We start from the raw sequence: 20,700 nt of genomic DNA on the forward strand, positions 1-20,700 counted from the left end.
GGACTTTGATTATAAAGGACTCAGTGTTGCTCCAGCAGACTCTTTGTAAATACCATCGAGTGAAATCCAAAAGCAGCTTGGAGGTTTCAGGCTGTTTCTGCAGCCTTCAAACCCAAAGTTTTACCCTGATGGGATCAGTCATGAGCTCCTCAGATGATTCTCTGGGTAAAAGTGAAGTTGAAAACCGAAGCTTATCTGAACCAAAGAAGACGGATGGGAGGCAGAGCAGAAGGACCGAAGAGCTTAATGAGAAAACCTTCAGAGTGGAAATGCTGCAGCAGATCCTGAAGATCTGTTGGAATAAACGGTCATGTCACGGAAAGGCCTTCTCTGAAAGCAGGCTGCAGCCATCCAACCTCTCTGAGTCCTGAAGGAGCCCACGCTGCTGTCCATTTCCCTCCATCACTTTATTGAACATACATTTCCAAAACATGACTCGTCCTGCTATCTGTCCGTGTCTCCACCCACGCTTTGTCATGATGTCTTCTGCTGTGTTTCTTCTCTACCTTCACATGCAGTGGTGGTGCTGGGGGGTGGGGGCTCACCTTCATGGTGATCTGTTTCAGATCAAAACATGCAGAGATGACGGCTAAATAGGGAGCAAAGGGAACATGAGGAACGGACACGGAAGCCCCGCCTCCACGCCCTGAAGCATCAGTTTCACCATTTTCACCACGGCACCAGACTCACATCCTTGGAGCATCAGAATCCGGGATGAGCGTCTCCTGGCTCGTCGAGTCAGGCGGCAGCTGCCTTGCAGACACGTCGAATCAGTCATTCATTATTTCTGCGCTGCTGCGCTCAGAGTCCCTGTGAGCCTCTGCAGTCACTGATTCTTGATCGACTGAGCACAGCATCCTCCGAGAAAATAACCCAATCAGATCCCAGCAAAACCCTCAGTCAGCACAGACTTGATTGTTTTTTAATCAAAAGCACTGGTGTTAATGAACCAACTGGGCTTGTAGGCCCCAGTAAACCAGGAGCTCCATCAGGCTCAGGTTGTTTGAGGGCACTTTTGACCAGAAGCACACAAAGTCACAGACTTTATTTTGGATTCTGCTGTGAGTTTCCTGCAGCCCAGAGGAGGTGAGGCAGCCAAGAGCAGGTCACTGCTGAAATATAGGAACACATAACGCTGCAGAATACAACTAATGTTGTATTCTGCAGCAGGTCCTGGACGTCTCTGCCCACAGAGAGCAGAACAAACGTCACAAGTCCTCCGACTGTCAAATGTACTTTGACTTTGACCCCGTTTACCTTACAGCCTTTTCTTTTTTTGGTCCAGATTCTTCTGTTCAGTGTCTGCAGGAGGCGATGCAGCAGCAGCCTTTGAGGTTTGCAGAAACAACCATTTGAGGATTTTATTTACGAGCAAGCTCATGTCAGGCATCATTGGAACCAAGATAAATAGGCAGATGAATCAATTCATGAGCAACACACAGAAGGGCATTGGTAGAGACTCCAGAGGAGCCAAACACCAACTCCTGGTTGACAGAACAGTCGCTCAAGACTGTAGGTCACGACACACCAACCTGTGCACAGCCTGGATTGAATACAAGAAAGCCTATGACTCAATGCCACACACATGGATCACTGAATGCTTGGAGCTGTACAACATCAACAGGACTCTAAGAGCCTTCATAGGAAACTCAATGAAGCTGTGGAAAACCACCCTTGAAGCCAATGGGAAGCCACTTGCACAAGTGTCCATCAAATGTGGGATATACCAAGGTGATGCTCTGTACCCACTGCTGTTCTGCATAGGTCTGAACCCCCTCAGCCAAATAATCAACAAGACTGGCTATGGATACCGACTCAGAAATGGGGCCAACATCAGTCACCTCCTCTACATGGATGACATCAAGCTATATGCTAAGAGCGAGCGTGACATTGACTCCCTGATCCACACCACCAGGATGTACAGTACTGACATTGGGATGTCATTCGGGCTCCAGAAATGCAGCCGGATGGTGACAAGGAGAGGCAAGGTAGTCCACACAGGAGGGGTCTCACTCCCAGAAGGAACAATAGCAGACATTGAGGACAGTTACAAGTACCTAGGAATTCTGCAGGCAAATGGCAACCTTGAGCAGGCAACAAGGAAAGCTGCCACAGCTAAATACCTCCAATGAGTAAGGCAAGTCCTGAGAAGCCAGCTCAATGGCAAAAATAAGACCAATAAACAGCTACGCACTGCCAGTTATCAGATACCCTGCAGGAATAATAAGATGGCCAAAGGAAGAGATACAGACCACGGATGTTAAAACAAGAAAGCTCCTCACCATGCATGGAGGCTTCCATCCCAAATCCAGCACCCTGAGACTGTATGCTAGCCGCAATGAAGGAGGCCGAGGACTAGTGAGTGTAGAAGCCACTATCCAGGATGAAACATCCAAGATGCATGAGTACATCAAGCTCAAGGCCCCAACTGACAGTGTGCTCAGTGAATGTCTCAGGCAATGGAGAGCAAAGGACACAGTGCTGGAGGACAGATCCTCATGGGAGGACAAACCCCTGCATGGGATGTACCACCGGACCATAACTGAAGTGGCTGATATCAAGAAGTCCTACCAATGGCTAGAAAGGGCTGGCCTACAGGACAGCACTGAAGCACTCATCCTGGCAGCTCAGGAAAAAGCCCTGAGCACCAGAGCCATAGAGGCTCAGATCTACCACACCAGACAAGACCCAAGGTGTAGATCTACCACACCAGACAAGACCCAAGGTGTAGATCTACCACACCAGACAAGACCCAAGGTGTAGATCTACCACACCAGACAAGACCCAAGGTGTAGATCTACCACACCAGACAAGACCCAAGGTGTAGATCTACCACACCAGACAAGACCCAAGGTGTAGATCTACCACACCAGACAAAACCCAAGGTGTAGATCTACCACACCAGACAAGACCCAAGGTGTAGATCTACCACACCAGACAAGACCCAAGGTGTAGATCTTCCACACCAGACAAGACCCAAGGTGTAGATCTACCACACCAGACAAGACCCAAGGTGTAGATCTACCACACCAGACAAGACCCAAGGTGTAGATCTACCACACCAGACAAGACCCAAGGTGTAGATCTACCACACCAGACAAGACCCAAGGTGTAGATCTTCCACACCAGACAAGACCCAAGGTGTAGATCTACCACACCAGACAAGACCCAAGGTGTAGATCTACCACACCAGACAAGACCCAAGGTGTAGATCTACCACACCAGACAAGACCCAAGGTGTAGATCTACCACACCAGACAAGACCCAAGGTGTAGATCTTCCACACCAGACAAGACCCAAGGTGTAGATCTACCACACCAGACAAGACCCAAGGTGTAGATCTACCACACCAGACAAGACCCAAGGTGTAGATCTACCACACCAGACAAGACCCAAGGTGTAGATCTACCACACCAGACAAGACCCAAGGTGTAGATCTTCCACACCAGACAAGACCCAAGGTGTAGATCTACCACACCAGACAAGACCCAAGGTGTAGATCTTCCACACCAGACAAGACCCAAGGTGTAGATCTACCACACCAGACAAGACAAGACCCCTTGTGCGGTAAAACACCGTATGATCCAATATTAAAGACAGAGTTCATGACATGTGAACCCCTGTCAAGACATTGCTGGGTCATTACCACGCCCATTGGTTGAACTTTAGAAATGTGTCAATTTAAATTGTTCAAACAAAATTGCATAAACATTTTTTTAAGTTAGATCAACTTATCAAATTAAGTTAGATAGTCATTAAAAATAAATTAAATAAACTTAATTCAGTTAGGAGTTACCAATCTAAGTAAATCAATTAAGTTGGATCAACTTTTTTTCTTTTTAGAGTGAAGCTGTTAGTTTTCTGAAAATCTTGGACAGTTGAAGCTGTGTTTTTAGCCAAAGCCTGGATTTGCAGGTGTGAGGCTTTCCTGCTGTGATTACAGCTGAGCAGGAGGAGAACTGGGGGGGTCAGCGCCTCCAGTGACCCATTTTAGCTGTAATGAGGTACCATCTGAGAGCGAGCCACAGGGCTTCTGTTTTTGGGTCTGACCCCCTCAAACCCTGGAAGGAGATGCATGAGGTCTCTGCAGAGGCATCGCCAGGGAAAGACGGCCGCAGGAATGACAGGAAGTGAAGTCGGAGAGCAGCCGGATCGCTCCGGGATGTCTGCAGGACAAACAGAAACTTACAGACTCATAACATTTAAATGAGAATTTTGTTTACCAAAATGTAAAAAATGCGTCAATTAAAACCCACTTGTGCAGAGATTTTTTATACAGTAAATCAAAAGGAATTAAGTTTAGTTGTGTTGGTTATCTTTAGTCACTTCTTCTCTCTTCTTTTCTCACTTTCCTTTGGATTGGAGATGTGGAGATTTTAAAAGATAAACCAAAAAACTAATATTTGTGATATTTTGCTGTATAAAATTATAGACATCATGTTTTGTGTTTCAGCTTGTTTTTTACCTGTTCTTTGGGTCTTTTCTTCAAAGCTTTTTTTTCTATAAAGGTTCTTCTGGATTCCAGGGTTTAATCTAAGAGTTTCAGTTTTGTCTTTCAGATATTTTGGTCTGTGAGTGTGTCAGGAACCAAGAATGCAGAAACTTGTAAACTCAAGGAATAATAAATAGATATAAACAAACTATGGATCCAGGACAAAATAAAACAAACTGCGACAAACATAGATGACCCTAAAAAAACTGAACTAAAGCTGAAACCCAGAGAAAAGTCTTCCCTGAAGGATATTTAGCATTTAAAACCCGGTAAGTGTGCGACAGAACATGAACCAAGAAAACAAAAATGATCAAGTGAGTCTTCCAGTCATTCACTGTCATCTTTTATATCATTTTTTCATTTTTTATCTGTTCCGAGGCCCAGTTTTTAATGCTGATACTGCGACTTTCATACAACGATGAGCATCGCTTTTACATTTAACCCTGTTTGTGCTTTACGATTGATTTGGTTCATTTTGAGCCATTGCAGTGTTAAAAACAAAGGAAAAAGAAAAAAATATATACAAAATACAGCATCTATTTAGGATATCAACCAACAATGTTTTCACCTGCAGTGTTTGCAGCTCATGTGTTTGTGTTTCTAAATGCGTTTTGTTGATCATTTGTTTGATTCCCAGAGAGCAGAACAGTTTTCCTCCTGCCTCTGCCTTTAAGATTCAGTTCTCTGAGCATCTTTTAAAGAAAAAGATCATACATGTCTGAGTGGACTTCACTGGATCATAAAAACATAAACATGGAAATGGTTTGCTCTGTATTGATGGATTTGTTAAATAAAGATATAAAATCAAATTTATTTTTAAAATTGTCTAACATTTTCAAACTGGAAAACACTTCCGTTCACATCAGAATGAACTTTTTTTAAGTGTCGAGCTCCTGAAGTGAGAAGAGTGAAAGGTCACAGCGGACCGGTCTGCTGCAGGCGGGCGGCTTCGTGCCGACACCAAACGTGTCTTTCCTTTCACTGAACTCTGAGATCGTCTCTCAGGACCAGAGAGGAACAGATTTACCCTTCAGAGCCGGAGAAAACCTTTTCTTGGGATTTTCTTTGGGTATTTTTTTTTTTTTTTGCGAACTTCAAAGCAGAAAACAACACAAAGAATTTGATCAACAAAATCCTGAAGCTGAACTGATGCTTTTCTGCGGTGCTGCAGCCCTGGCCTACATTCAGAATATTAATTTCCATTCTGCACCGGCTGTCCCCCTGGACTCTGCAGCGTACATGCGTGTGCGCCTGTTGGATTCGGAGATGCTTTATTTGGACCGAGCTCAGGTGCTGAACCTCTCGAGACGCTCTCGGGCCTTTGACGATACCTTCAGCCGCTCGCTCTGCATCACTGATGGGAACATTTTTTGCTCTCTGCAGGAAAACAGAATCCCTGACAAGAATGTGCAGCAAATGTGGAGGAGAATACCTGCTGCAATCATCACTTTTCCAAAGTAAAGTGAGTTTTCCAACCTCACTTTGAAGAAGCTCATTGATTTTGCTCTTTACCTGATGACACAGCATTTTGTTTTGTTAGGAAATGTGGAGCTCCTGAGCGGCGCTGAGCCTCTGGGTGTCACAGAAGCTACCTGTCAGAGAGCGCCAACTTCCTGTTTTTGTTTCCTGAGAGAAAGGAGAAGATCCAGTTTGTGACGCAAGACATCTGAGTGGAAGAAGAGAAGGACAAACATCAACAGAATGATCCTGTCTTCCACCTCAGGCAGCTGCAGGAGGATGGCGAAAGGTCTTTGCATCCATCCTCAGTTTTATAAGGAACCAGAACAAAAATGAAGATGATTACCCATCCTTCATTTTTGTTTTTTGTTTTTTAAAATCCAAACATCTTTTTTCATTATACATCCATAAACAACTCAAAGATTTGGCAAATTTGTGGGGAGAAAATGTTCTAACAGCCCAAGAGGGCAGCACACTGACATACACGAGGAGCTGGTCTGCTCCCCCCACATCCCACAATGCACTGCTCTGAGAAGGAAACCTTTGGCTAGGTTTTAGAAATGCATCTGCTAAACAGAACTGGAGGAACAGTGGGATTTCTCTGAGAGATTTCCCAGAGCCACTGGGATCCTCTCTCCTTCTGCCATCAGGACCGAGGCTCCATCTGAGCAGGAAATGATGAAGGAATGCTGGACGATGGAGTGGCATCAGAAAATTAGAGGTAATTTTGCAAAATCTCAGCAACAAATTGATGGAAGAGTCTATTTGCAAACAATCAGACGGTGAGACGCATGTGTGCTGCGAATTAAAAGGTGATGGAAGGAGACAGAAGGATCCACAAACGCATGATTAATGAGCGCTGCGCCAGGGACTTTCACTGCATGGTAATCGGTAATGAAAGGCGTATGAATGCCACGGCGTGGCTGCGGTAAATATTTGTCAGCACGCCTCTTTGTTCTGAGCAAGAAGTGAACAAAACAGGAACAATGGCAGCCGAAAAAAAGACAGGAAAGAGAACGGTTACCATAGTTACCAGAGTCATGAAGCCTCACAACATGACAGCAGAAATTGCTGGTTTGTTAAAGTATTAATCAAAGTGTTAAAGGCAAATTTTCATGCGTGTGTAAAAGCATAGAATTAAAGTCAATCATGTCTCCGCTCCGAGGTTCACATTTTCCTGGGTGGATCTTCTGCTGGTGTTCTCGTGTTAGCCGTGGGATGTCGGCAGCCTCTTCTCTCTCAGGTTTGACCCTGAAGGTGATATCAGCCCACGACCCAACAGAGTGAAGAAAAATCTGGATGGATGGATGGTCACGGCTCGGTTTTACAGATACACCAGTCCTGTTTAAATTCTGGAAGATCTTTCTGAAGGAAGTTTGCTGCTCAACCAACTGTGCAGAACGTAAGAACACGACTTCCTGGGGCACAAAACACCAAAACAATAAAAGTCAAAGATAAAGACCATTAATGAATTGTTGAAATACCTTAAAAAAGTCAGGTAGGTTTTGCAAAAACCAAAGTTTAGTAAGAGCAGCTAAGTGATTTGTTTATTGATGCAGGAATAATTCAGTCTGTGATCCCTTATGTACCAGCAAAGATCAATGGTTGGAGCAATAAAAGTCTTAGGAGATGAACTTTCAAACACCAAGGAGGAACATGCAGAAGTCCAGAGACAAGAAAAAAAAACTGATTATGTTAAACAAACAATCGAAGCAAATCTTCAGAAACCCCTGAATCCCTGTCAGGGTCACAAGGTTTCTGGAACAATTACGGTGTTTGGCATTTTAAATTACTGGTACCAAGCCCATTGAGACCACTGTTGTTGTGAATTTGGGCTACACGGATAAAATTGAATTGAATTGAAATTATAAAGAAAAACCTGGCTGGAAAGAAGATCCAGAAAAGATTCAGTGAAGATCCAGAGCTATCTCTTTACAGATTTCTGTAAATTGCGAGATCAAAAAATGCTTTAGTGAGTTCTTTTTCATCCCTCCTGACCGCCAGGGGTGGGGAGTGATCCTTCTTGGACATGTGCAGTTTGAGAATTCACTGACAGTTAAGTCACCTGTGACCTCCCGGTGACCCCTGAGAGGCTATAAAGTCATGTGGCACCGGGAGTACGCTTCCAGACTCTTTTCTCAAGAACGCAAGGAACCCGAGGGACCCAGAACTTTGGTGGTCATCAGGGATTCATAGAACCATAGCGTGAAATGTAACTAACTCTCCTTCTATGGCCACAGAGGCTCACATACCTGCATCAGGAAGTGAGGATCTGTCCTGGTCTTCCATCTCAAAGACAGCAGCAAATTTGAGGAAACAAAAAGAAAAAAAACAGTCAAAGTGCAGAATCAAAAGCAGAAAGGTAGACGGTTCAGCTGTGAGAAGGACACGCCTCCTTAGACTCAGATTTGTCCCCCCCCGCCCGACGTTTTCGTTTGATGTAACGCGATTTCTGAATGATTTCTGCTAGTTGGATTGGAGGAACTTTCTTGGCTGGTGTGCTGAGCAGATGGACTCACAGATGTACGAAGGCGGGGCCAGACATTCACGAGCAACAGCAATGGCTCTTCTTGGCCGAGCTCACGCTCAACAAATTCAAGAGGAAAACGGTTTGATTCCATCCTTTTTCGTCCTGTAAGGAAGATTTCTGAAACTTTCCTGCAAGAACCAAGGTTTAACTTCAGACAATAGAGGCTTCCTTTACTAAAACAATGAGGTGATGGATGAAAAGCCTTTGGTATGCTCCACTGAGCGCTCAGATTCATTTTCAGAGGAGCGAGGTGCAGAGAAGAGGCGGGGTCAGACAGCTCTCTACGTATTAGCCGAGCGCCATCGCTTGATTAATGTGCACCTTGTTTTCAGAGGGGCTGCTGGCTGAAAACTGAGTCAATCAGGTTTCCTCTGATACCTTCATCCTGCAGAAGAGACAGAGCATCTCAGGCTCCGCGGTTCACCTTCTGCAGCCACAGCCTTTTCCTCACAGGAAAATGGGTGAAAAATGCTAATTTCCTTCTGTTCATTTCTGATGCTGCTGTATTCAATTTCACCCAGATGAACAAATGGGAAATTTATTGCCCAGAACTAATTAAGAGAAACAGCTTGTACTGGCATTTGGTGAGACACTGACAACCATTCCAAATGAAAGTCAAACAGCAAACCCAAGACAAGAGATTACTGATTTCAGACTACTGACCTTTTTGTCCGTTTTTGATTTTTTTAAGAGCTTTGTTCCCTTTTTGTGCTTTTAGTAACGCGTTAAAAACTGAAATGTTTTTTTTATTTACAAACTCTCAGCAAACTGTAATATTTTATGACAGATTATCGGAAAGTTTTGTGTGTGGTCACATAGAATTAAAGCTCAAACACTAAGGTAGAGCAGAGGAACGATGGTTAACCTCTTGTTGCAAGGTCACAGGTTCAATTCCCCTTTTTGGTAATAAAGGTGTCTTGCAAATCACAGCATGTTAAATCCAAAAACTAAAAATGCGACTCTACCTTCTGGCGACTGCAGTCAACAGCTGGAGCTTCATGGTCATCTTTTGATGATAGGCTCCAGCGCTGCAGAGGTCACTGGTGATTTTTGAGCATTGGACAAGTTTCTGTTCCCTGTGACCAGTACGAAGAATGATGAATACAGTAGTATTTGAAAGCAAATAAACCCCAGAAGAGCAGCGTCACAGCAATGTGACTAAAAGTTTTTACAGCACGACATGAACTGATGTCTGCTTTTTTTATTGTATGTAGAAATCGAAACTACAGCAGCAGAAATTACTCAGACCAATTTCATATCTATAAAAAAGATTTTAAAAAACGACGATTAAGCCTCGTTTCCACTGAGTGGTCCGGTCTGGTTTTGAATGGTTTATTCAGGTGAGCGTTTCCACTCAAAATCAAATTGTCATCCAACGGGACACCAATCAAGGCTCCAATCCAATTCAATTCAATTTTATATTTGTAGCCCAAATTCACAACAACAGTCGTCTCGATGGGCTTCGTATCAGTAATTGAAAAAGTTCAACATGAACTCAAAGGGATCGTAAATACATAGAATTCAATAGGAAAACACTAAATTGAACTCACAAACGGTTTAAACTAAACTGGTTATCCCTGCCCTTCGACCCCCCTTCTCTGTAAGGAAAAACTCCTAAAAAAACAGATTCCGGAAAAAACGAAGAAACCTCAGGGGTGTCCACATGAAGGAGGGATCCTCCCCCAGGACGGAGGATTCAACATACCATTCAAACTGAAAATAGGTTAAATTAGGAATATTTTTCAGATTTAGATGAAGAGCTTTTCTACATGTTCCCAGTGTTTGTTCCAATCATTTGGTGCTTTAACGTTTTTCCAAACACTTTTTATTTGTACAAAAGAAAACAGGATTTAAGCGGCGCAAGTTATAATGCAAACTGTGGAGCACAGATCAGTGCTTCAGACCAAACCGACCTGCTGACGAGCTCAGATGAATTCTATTCAGGTCACCTGAGCTGAAAAAAAAACATTTTAAATGTTCCTCTCTGGTGTCTAATGTCTTCAGGATGTCCTAATTTAGTCAAACGTTGTGTGTTGATAGTTTCTCGGCCAATTAAACACTTCTATCGTTAATTTTTCTTCAATTATTCCTGGTTAATGGATGAAAGTTGAATAAAAGCTCCAGCAGCACCTGGAGGAACGTTGGTTAATGGACCTCATTTGTGAGGCTGAGGAACCAGATGAGCGAGCGGGACTTGTTTCAATTCTCTCTGCACTAAATCAAAGTTTGGGAAATGAGGCAAAGAATTGGAAAATAAAAGCAGACTGCCTGCAGCTTGGAGAGGGGAAAGATCCCCACGCATGTCCTAAAAAAGAGCAGAACATTTACTTCTACCCTCCAAACACGCAGGCTATTTACTGGAAGGTAATGAATCATAAATCATCCTTTATATCAAACATTTGAACTTTAAAGAAAGCTTTTGGAGATCTGATTTGATATTTCTGTCATCAGTTTTCTTTGGTTGACTCAACCGAAGATACACTTAACCACAGGGTGCATTCAATGACTATAAAAATAAAAGTGAAGCGTTTAAAATACTGTTTTATCTGCTTTAAACAAATAACAGATTTGACGCTAAAAAACGCTGAGAGCTGATAGTGTTTATTGGTGTTTATTTTATCCTTTGGTTTTCTGTAATCTGATGAACCTGCAGGAAAATGTGGTCTAAAAAGAAAATTCCTGATAGACTTCTGTGTATACCTACTTTTGACTGGATTACAAAGTAACCTGTTACTTCTTAAGTTTCTGTTTAAAGAGTTCAGTGTGATGGTTGGAGGTGTGGCTGATTAAACCTCTGCATGTAAGGAACAGGTGACGCTCCAGCCAGGTCCCTCTGCTCTGCAGGTGAACGTCTGGAGGCTGGAAACGGGACCGAGCCCTGAAGACCATAGCGAGATACCTCAGGGACCACTGCCCCAGTTGGAAGGACATCATCAAGCCAATCAGGCTCCTGAGGAGCAGAAGAGCAGGACTTCTCACCACCACCACTCCTCCTCTGGGAGCTGCCGCTTCTCTTCAGGTGACCATTCTTGTGCTGACAACACTGTTTTCTGGACAGAGGAGGTTCATGAACGGAGTAGAACCAGCAGCTCTGTGCTCAGATGGATGTCTGTGGGCTAACTGAATCTGTTTGGTCACATGCAGATGAGCTCAAAGGGCGTTCTCAGAGAAACCCAAACTGATTGACAGAGGCAGAAGAAGGTGACCTTCCATTTTTCTGTTGTTTGGTCTGAATAGAGAATCCAAGGCATGAGATCTGTGGGTTCTCATGAACTTCAAGAAGAAAAAAAAACAAAAGGAACTTTAGATTGTGTCAAAGTAGTAGCTAGGAAGATTGGTCTCTGTGGTGGAGTCCCCAAAAACCTTTAATGGCATGCATGGGAAAGCATGCAGGGGCCTGCCCCTTCACAGAGGTCCTGGTTGAATGAGATGACCACCTGGTGAGCGACCATCGCTGTGGAGGCGCAGAGCACATCTATGGAAAAGGGCAGCAGGGGGGGACACCTGTGGCGCCGGAGCTGAGGGCTTTTCAGTGCTGCTAGAATCTTTAATGGGTTTTTGATTCCTTATGTTTACTGAGCATCAGCAGCTTCCTGCTGAAAGAGAAGCCTGAGGCTCCTCCACCAGCAGGTCCTGCAGGGACCAGCAGGTCCTGGGGGGACCAACAGGTCCTGCGGGGACCAACAGGTCCTGCGGGGACCAGCAGGTCCTGCGAGGACCAGCAGGTCCTGCGAGGACCAGCAGGTTCTGCAGGGACCAGCAGGTGCTGCGAGGACCAGCAGGTCCTGGGGGGACCAACAGGTCCTGCGGGGACCAACAGGTCCTGCGAGGACCAGCAGGTCCTGGGGGGACCAACAGGTCCTGCGGGGACCAACAGGTCCTGCGAGGACCAGCAGGTCCTGGGGGGACCAACAGGTCCTGCGGGGACCAGCAGGTCCTGCGAGGACCAGCAGGTCCTGGGGGGACCAACAGGTCCTGCGGGGACCAACAGGTCCTGCGAGGACCAGCAGGTCCTGCAGGGACCAGCAGGTGCTGCGAGGACCAGCAGGTCCTGCGAGGACCAGCAGGTCCTGGGGGGACCAACAGGTCCTGCGGGGACCAACAGGTCCTGCGGGGACCAGCAGGTCCTGCGAGGACCAGCAGGTCCTGCAGGGACCAGCAGGTCCTGCGAGGACCAGCAGGTCCTGCAGGGACCAGCAGGTGCTGCGAGGACCAGCAGGTCCTGCGAGGACCAGCAGGTCCTGGGGGGACCAACAGGTCCTGCGGGGACCAACAGGTCCTGCGGGGACCAGCAGGTCCTGCGAGGACCAGCAGGTCCTGCAGGGACCAGCAGGTGCTGCGAGGACCAGCAGGTCCTGCAGGGACCAGCAGGTGCTGCGAGGACCAGCAGGTCCTGCGAGGACCAGCAGGTCCTGGGGGGACCAACAGGTCCTGCGGGGACCAACAGGTCCTGCGGGGACCAGCAGGTCCTGCGAGGACCAGCAGGTCCTGCAGGGACCAGCAGGTGCTGCGAGGACCAGCAGGTCCTGCAGGGACCAGCAGGTGCTGCGAGGACCAGCAGGTCCTGCGAGGACCAGCAGGTCCTGCGAGGACCACAGGTGCTGCGGGGACCAGCAGGTCCTGCGAGGACCAGCAGGTCCTGCAGGGACCAGCAGGTGCTGCGAGGACCAGCAGGTCCTGCAGGGACCAGCAGGTGCTGCGGGGACCAGCAGGTCCTGCGGGGGCCAGCAGGTCCTGCGGGGACCAGCAGGTCCTGCAAGGGCCTGCAGGTCCTGAGGGGACCAACAGGTGCTGCGAGGACCAGCAGGTCCTGCGAAGACGTGGTCTTCAGGAAATCATGACGTTTCTTCATCTCAAACTTCCTCTTGGTTCTCTGAAAGGTTCCCATCCTTTAAGTCTCGTCTCCTGCTGACCCCATGCGGTCCATGATGGCCGCTGATGACCACAGCTCTGACAGTCTGACCTCTGACCTTTCTGTCTCCTTCACAGACAGCAAGAATCTGAGACTGCTGCTGCATCATCATCATCTTCTTCATCATCCCTAAAATCTGCTGTTTTTTTTTCTTCAAAATGAATCCTGTTGGAACATCTTTCTTCATCTGAAAGCAAATTCTGATCAAAAATGTTGCTGAAACCAAACTGGCTCTGACAGAAAGATCAACGTCACCTGTCCACCACAAAAGGCCATCAGCTCTCATCTGTTCGCTCAGTTGTTGGACAGAACAAAGTTAAAAAAATAAAAAAAAATAAAAAGGAAGATCAACGTCACCTGCATCCAGGTCGGAGTGCAGATCATAAGCAAAAAAAATGCATTCAAACTCATTCTTGGACGTCTTTGAATGGATATTTTAGGTTTGGTTGTTGTTGGGAGCAGAGATGGTTGTGAGAGTAACAACCTTAGAGATGCTTGACCCCCCCAAAAACACACATTTGTGGTTTTTTGTTCTGCATAGCTAAATTCATTTTGTTTTGTTAAATCAAAGTTGTTTCCATTTAGTTTAATAAAATAAAAGACAAAAACCTGCAGGTTCATTGGGGGTTAAACAGCAGCATTTCCATAAACATTGGAAAAACACAGAGATGGAAGTTTCTGAATGAAACATCTGCAGTTTTTTATCAGACAAGTTCATCAATTATCTGATTCTGAGTGGGACACAGCTGGGGGGGGGGGGGGGGTGTTTTTACTGGTGGAACTGAATCTTTGTTTTTTAAAACAATGATTTTTGAGGCTGGATAAACAACATCACGTGTTAGGAGGAGGAAATTTCATTAATAAATAGACTAAAGACACGACAAACATTGCAGTAAAGAGCAGCAGAAAGGTCACAAAGCAGATGACCTGACTGAAACCAGACTCTTAAATATACTGAGGTTAATTAACTAAATGAAGACAGCTGTAGATGATGAGAAACCAGAACCTGGTGTGACAAACACGAACATGAAGAACCAAAAACCTTCTTTTAAAAACAAATTAAAGGAATTTTTGCACAGAAAGGTGTGATCAGGTGTTTTTGTTTTGCCGCATTTTGGTCATATAAATTGAATTGAATTAAATGTAATGTTCATGTAGAACAGGAAAAGGAGTGGTCTGACACCCCGCTGATACTTCATGGCCATTTGTAATCGCTCAGCATTGGTCACAATGCCATTGCAAGGGAATCGCCCCAATACAGTCATTTGCATTTCACCCCATTTACCCAGAAACTATTTATAGCTATTTAAGGAGGCGACGGCGGTGAGTAAACTCAATCCAGAAAATTGTCGTTTCCACGTCTGCGGATTCTAAGCCAGAGCAGCGATTACTGCAGTCCAAATACAAATACAATACTTCAGTCTGAAAAATACAACGTTTTTACTCCATTTTAACTTTCTAAAGCAAAAATAAAGCCATATTCTATTAAGAAATGGAGCAATATGCAATATAGTTGTTTATCTTGTTGAGGGTTTTAGGGGGCTTTACCTGCCTTTCACCACAGACCACAAATGTATTATATAGATGTAAGCATCTTCACAAAGACTTTGCATTGGGAAAAAAAGCCTTATATACATAAAAAATACTGAATCTCGAAGTTCCCCATCAATAAAATACCAAACGAATGAAATGCTGGAGACAAGCAAGTCATCAGGTTTGAAGAGTATAAATACCTTTCACGAGTTTGCCTACGTTATCGTGGACAGTACCAAGTAAAACTGGCCAACGTTAGTCTCCAAAGTCCACAGACTTCTATAGAAAAATAAATAGTATCTACTGGTCAGAAAAACCGTTCGGGCTCTGATACTTTTTTTAACTTCTTCTTGATAATCCTCAATATTTCCATAATATTTTTTCTGTAGTTCAAGTAGTTATTCAAGTTATGAACTGACCATTCCTCAAATAAAGTAGGTGGAGCCTGCTGGCCCCCACGTCCAACATTCATAACGTTTGTTTGACAGAATTCGTGTGACCCGCTTTTAAGTGGGTGTGGCCTTCTAGCAAGCTCACTCCTGATTGACGTCTGGCTCCAACATGGCGGCGTCTATATTACAAAAAGATGGTGACTGACTTGACTTCTTTTGGTTGGAGTAGGGACTAAACCGTTTCCTGTGGATGACGTCACCCTCACTCAGTCCGGTTCTCAGATGCAGTCGATGAGTGGAACCGTCTGATCGGGTCAGCAGTTCATGAAGGGAAAGAAAGAGCTTGTAGAACTCAAAGTCTGCTCTTAAATTCTTGAAGAATTAAATCAAATGTTCATGTTTTGGGCTGTGGAAAAGAAAAGGGGGATGAAGACACAAAGACATGATTGAGGAGAACATGAAAAATGGTTGCACCATCAATCTGGTCTGAGAACCGTCTGACCCATTTATTTAAGGGCTATAGCACTTTCTGCAGACCTCTCCTCAGTCTCCATTTCTTCCATAATCATTTCTTTGCAGTCGGGTTAAGAAGCACATAAGCCTTTTTGTAGGTTGTTCTGCTGGTTTCCATGGTAATCAATGCCCACTTTTTATTAGAAGATGATACTTGGGAGTTTGAATTCAGTAGGTCAACAGACTGTGATGCTCTGCGCCTTATTGCAGCCGTTCTTAAATGCCAGGGATGTATGAACTGCAAACTCCTCTTCCAGCAGATGAAAATGAAAGCGATGCATGACTCCATCATCACGATGAAGCTCCGAATCCAGACTGCGTAGAAGGAGAAGCATCCTCACAGTTCCAGCTGAAAAACAAGAAGCTGCTCATGCTTCATTACTTATTCACCGTCTTCGCGCTCATGACTCCTTTTCATGTTTAGAAAAACCAGCAGCTTGTGTTGATGCGCCGCCGCTCTATTATTTATGCAAGGTAATCGTCAGCGTGCCTGAATGAGAGTGGGAGGTCGAAACAACACTCTGGGGCTCCTCATACTTCATGGCTGTGAAGGAATTTGTTTTATTATTATCATTGTTTAAAACATTAGATTGACCTTTTTACCTCTTCTCAAAACAGTTGTGTGTTTGTTCATCTGCTTCTCATCCCAGCAAGGAAGAGAGGGGGGTTTACGACACACTGTCCTGAGCTGATAAGGGATACTGTTTGAAGTTAGAATCCACCAAATGGGTCATTATACAACACCCCCTAATGAACTTTTCCTCTTTGTTTTGAAACTGTTACCTCCTTCTTGTGTTCTTAATAAAAGGTGCACAGGGAGAGGCAGAACCTTTGAGAAGAGCAGCGTGTTGGTTGTCTTCTGTCACACTGGCTTCTTCTCCCTCGTGCATGAGAAACTTGATTCTTGTTGTGGTTTGTTGTTTATAATTGTGTTTTTCTTTAATGTCTAGATGCATTTATCTGACATTCTTTGGTCCTTCGAGCCGGAAAACAACATATCTGCGTCCTTGGGGGAGGACCATGCCGATTGAAGTCTGTGCACAGCCCGTGAGACTAGGTCTCCGGAGGAAAGTCCGTCGTAGTGAATTCTACGCCGGCCAATCGACTGGTCTGATCCCTGGGTCCGGATTGACGTTATTCGTTAACCAGTCAGACCACAACGACAAGGCAAGTACAGCGCTTTTTCAGGGGTTCGAGTCCCCGAAGTGGCCCAGAATTCTGAGGGACAGGTTCAAGTCCTGTTGCCTAAAACACGTGTGGGTTTGGAGTCCCGGAAAAGTCCAGAATTCTAAATAAAGGTGTAGGTTCGAGTCCTGCAGCCTAAAACGCGTAAGAGGGTTCAAGTCCCTAAAAGGCCTAGAATAACAACAAAAATAAAATAAAAAAAAGTTTTTTTTTGGTGTGAATGTGTGTGCATGTGTGAAAGGAGTGAACTTGTTCGAAGCAGTGAGCAGCTGGAAACCTTGCGGTGTTAACACAAGGCTGCTTGTTGGAGTAGAACAAGATTTCATCTCATTAGGCTTTAGGTGAAAAGAACCCAGAGTCTAAAACGGGTTTTGCTCCTGGGAGGACCCTAAACGTGTGACCGGATCAGACAACAGGTCTGACCTAGAAGCTTGTTGCACGGGGAGTGAAATTCGGTCCTGAGAGAAATTCTCTGTTGGTTCTGATCACACTCTGTGACTAACGTAAATGTAAAAAAATAGAAAAAATATAAAAAATGGGGGAATTCAAATAAAAAAGTTGAATTACCATGAGATTAAAAATATATAGAAAGAGGTTCATCCAGGTTCAACTACATTCTTGATAAAATGGGATAAAACTACAATTTTAAGGGGAATGTACTGAATTAGTTCAACAGTTACCAATTCAAACCAGAATAAAAACTAAAAAAGAAACAAAAAAATAGTGACGAATTAATTTGTGCAAAACTGTGCTTAAATGAAGCAACGAAAAATAAAGAATGGCATTCAGAAAAGTAAAACTAGAGATAAATCAGATGTGAGACTCAGACCCCTGCAACAGCAGGCTGCAGCAGGCTGCAGACCGAGCAGGAGCAGGATGAAAGGGGGGGAGAGCAGAAACCAGCTGATTTCTCACCTCCTCCCTACCAGGGGACGAATGCTCCTCTGTTGACGGGTTTTTACCCACCAGTGACTGATTTAAATACACCACAAAAAGAAAAAATAATGTTAGGAGGAAAAGGGAAAAAACTTGAATGGAGAAAAAACTATGGGGGTTGGTTTGGAAGAAGCTGGAGAGTCATCTAAAGTTGCATAGACATTTACAATCATTGAAGTGCCCAATCCCAGAGCTGGAGAAGATGGCCAGAGGCCTACACTTCTTTTGTTTAGCACCTGGACATTAGAGGATGTTAGGAAGGCAGTGAGGGGAGTTATCTCTCACAGGGAAAATCCACAGGATTTTCACGGGCAAATGATGGAAGTTCAGAGAGCTTACCATCTGAATAGCATTAAATGTCAGAAAGCATGTATGACTGCTATGAAAGCAGACTGGGCAAAAGTAAAGGAATCCTATGGATGATGATGATCCACCCAGACCTCTTCCGCATAACAGTCTAAGAGTTAATTCAAAGTCTTACACTTTTAGGACAAAGAATTAGAGAAGCCTTTCCAATGAGACCTGATTATGGAAAGATTGGTCAAACTAAAAAAAAATGGAGAGTTAGTGTCTGATTTTAGAGTCAGATTTAAAGAAGTTTTAAAGCTAATTGTGGACTCAGAGATAATGATAAAAGTCCCTATAGACAGCAGCTGAAACAAGCTTTACTGCAAGCTATGAGACCAGAGATTGCAGACTAGATAAGGACACTTTACATAGATCTGCCTACAGGAGCACTACAACAGTTTGTGAATTTTGCTGTTCATGCAGAAAAAGTGATGGTGAATAAAAAGAAATTTAGGAATCAAAGTGAACATACATTTTGGCAGGAGGAAAGTAGTGATGTGTTTTTTGGAAGGAATGTGAACAGAGGAAGAAATTGTGGTTGTGGAAAAGAAAATTTTAAAGGAAATTTTAGAAGAAGGTTTAGAGGAAGTAGCAACAGAGGGTCAGAGCAGGTTGATGGATGTTGGATTTGTGGACAGAGAGATCATTGGCTGAGAGATTGTCCTGAAAGAAAGAAATCAGATTGACTAGATGGTAGAAGTAATGTCAAGATTAACAATGAATCTGAACCAGAAATTCAACGAATTTGTGATAAATTTTTAGATCTCACTGAAGTTTGTCTTATGGAAAAGCCAGAAATAACTCTTTATGTTCAGGGACAACCGTTTGTTTTTCTTTGTGACTCAGGGGCTTGTAGAACTGTGATAAAAAGTCATTACAATGATTTTCCTAAGTCAAATAAAACAATACAAATGAGATCTGCAGATGGTCAAATTGAAACTAAACATTTGAGTAAACCAGTTTGTTTTGAAAATCCTGACACTAATGAAACAACAAGCATTCCTGTGGTTTTAGCACCAAACTGTCCTTTTAATCTTTTAGGGAGAGATGTCATGATAAGATTAAAGTTAGGAATTTACCCCACCAGAGAAGGGGGGATGCAAGCACGACGTTGCCCCGATACAGACATCTGTGTGCTAGAAGGCAGAGGTGAACCACACTATTATTGGACTTTAGATCTACCTAAAACTGATCTTGGACAGACTGCAAAAAACTTAATGGAGAAAGCAAAAGCCAGAGTGTCACCCCATGCAGATTTTATGTCTTCAGACATTCTGTATGTCATGTTAAGATGCAAAAAGTATCCTAGCCCTGACAGGAGATATGATGAAGCAGTGAGTAAACTAGGATTTCAAAAAATGTACAATAAATGATTTTTATTGGAAAGATGAAACTAGTTTCTGTACTGTGACAGTTCCACCAGAAGCAAAAAACTTAATGTGTACAGAAAGAGTGACAAGTTGGAAACAAATGGCAGATGCAGTTCCATTTATTTCTTGTTCTAAAGGTTCACGACAAAAATGGGAAGAAATGAAAGAACATGTGCAGGAAGTGACTTATACTTTGAACAGGTAGAAACAAAGTGGGTTTTGCTGTTGTAACTCAAGACAAGGTTCTGAAGGTAGGACCCCTGTGTGGAAATTACTCAGCACAATCAGCAGAGTTGACAGCTTTAACTGAAGCATGCAAACTGTTTAAAGATAAGCCAGTTACGATCTATACTGATAGCCAATATAGCCTACAGTGCATTTATTTTGTCAACAGTGGAAGAACTCAGGGTTAAGACATCAACAGGAAAACCAGTAACGCATGTAAACTTACTGAAAGAATTATTGACTGCTGTAATGTTACCATCTAAAGTAGCAATATGTAAATGGGAGACACACACACGAAGAACAGATCATATTTCTAAAGGGAATGCCTTTGCAGATGTAACAGCAAAGCAAGCTGCAACAAAAGATGTAGAAATATGCACAAATGAGGATGTGACTGCAGATGCAACCGCTGATGTTTTAAAGGAAATGCAACACAGCGCACCGAAACAAGAAAAAAATATGGTTGAAAAAGGGAGCAAAGTTGGAACAAGGTCTTTATATCAGCACAGAAGGTAAACCTATTTTACCAAAATCCATGTACAAATGGGCAGCAATTTTGAGTCATGGGCCTTGCCATGTCTCAACAGGGGGGATGATGAACTTATTAGAGAAATATTATACAACTTATGGATTTATTCTCTATTCAAAAAATTTTTGTAAACAATGTGTAACATGTATGCGTCATAATCCCCAAGGCAATGTTAGACCTAAGAGAGGAAAATTTCCTGAACCACCTTTTCCTTTCCATACAATCCATATGGATTTTATTGAATTGAATAAAAGCAAGGGATTGAAATATTGTTTAG

At 43.9% G+C, this 20,700-nt stretch overlaps 1 long non-coding RNA gene across 1 annotated transcript; it reads left to right on the top strand.

The window, feature by feature from the left end:
• Positions 1 to 5,440: 5,440 nt before the first annotated feature.
• On the top strand, positions 5,441 to 20,341 carry LOC110016434. Its single transcript, XR_002291751.2, has 3 exons — positions 5,441 to 6,671; positions 11,325 to 11,499; positions 16,781 to 20,341. It is a non-coding gene; the product is annotated as an uncharacterized LOC110016434 (long non-coding RNA).
• The last annotated feature ends 359 nt before the right edge of the window (positions 20,342 to 20,700 follow it).

This window comes from Oryzias latipes, chromosome 14 (assembly GCF_002234675.1).
Source record: "Oryzias latipes chromosome 14, ASM223467v1".
NCBI classification, from domain to species: Eukaryota; Metazoa; Chordata; class Actinopteri; order Beloniformes; family Adrianichthyidae; genus Oryzias; species Oryzias latipes.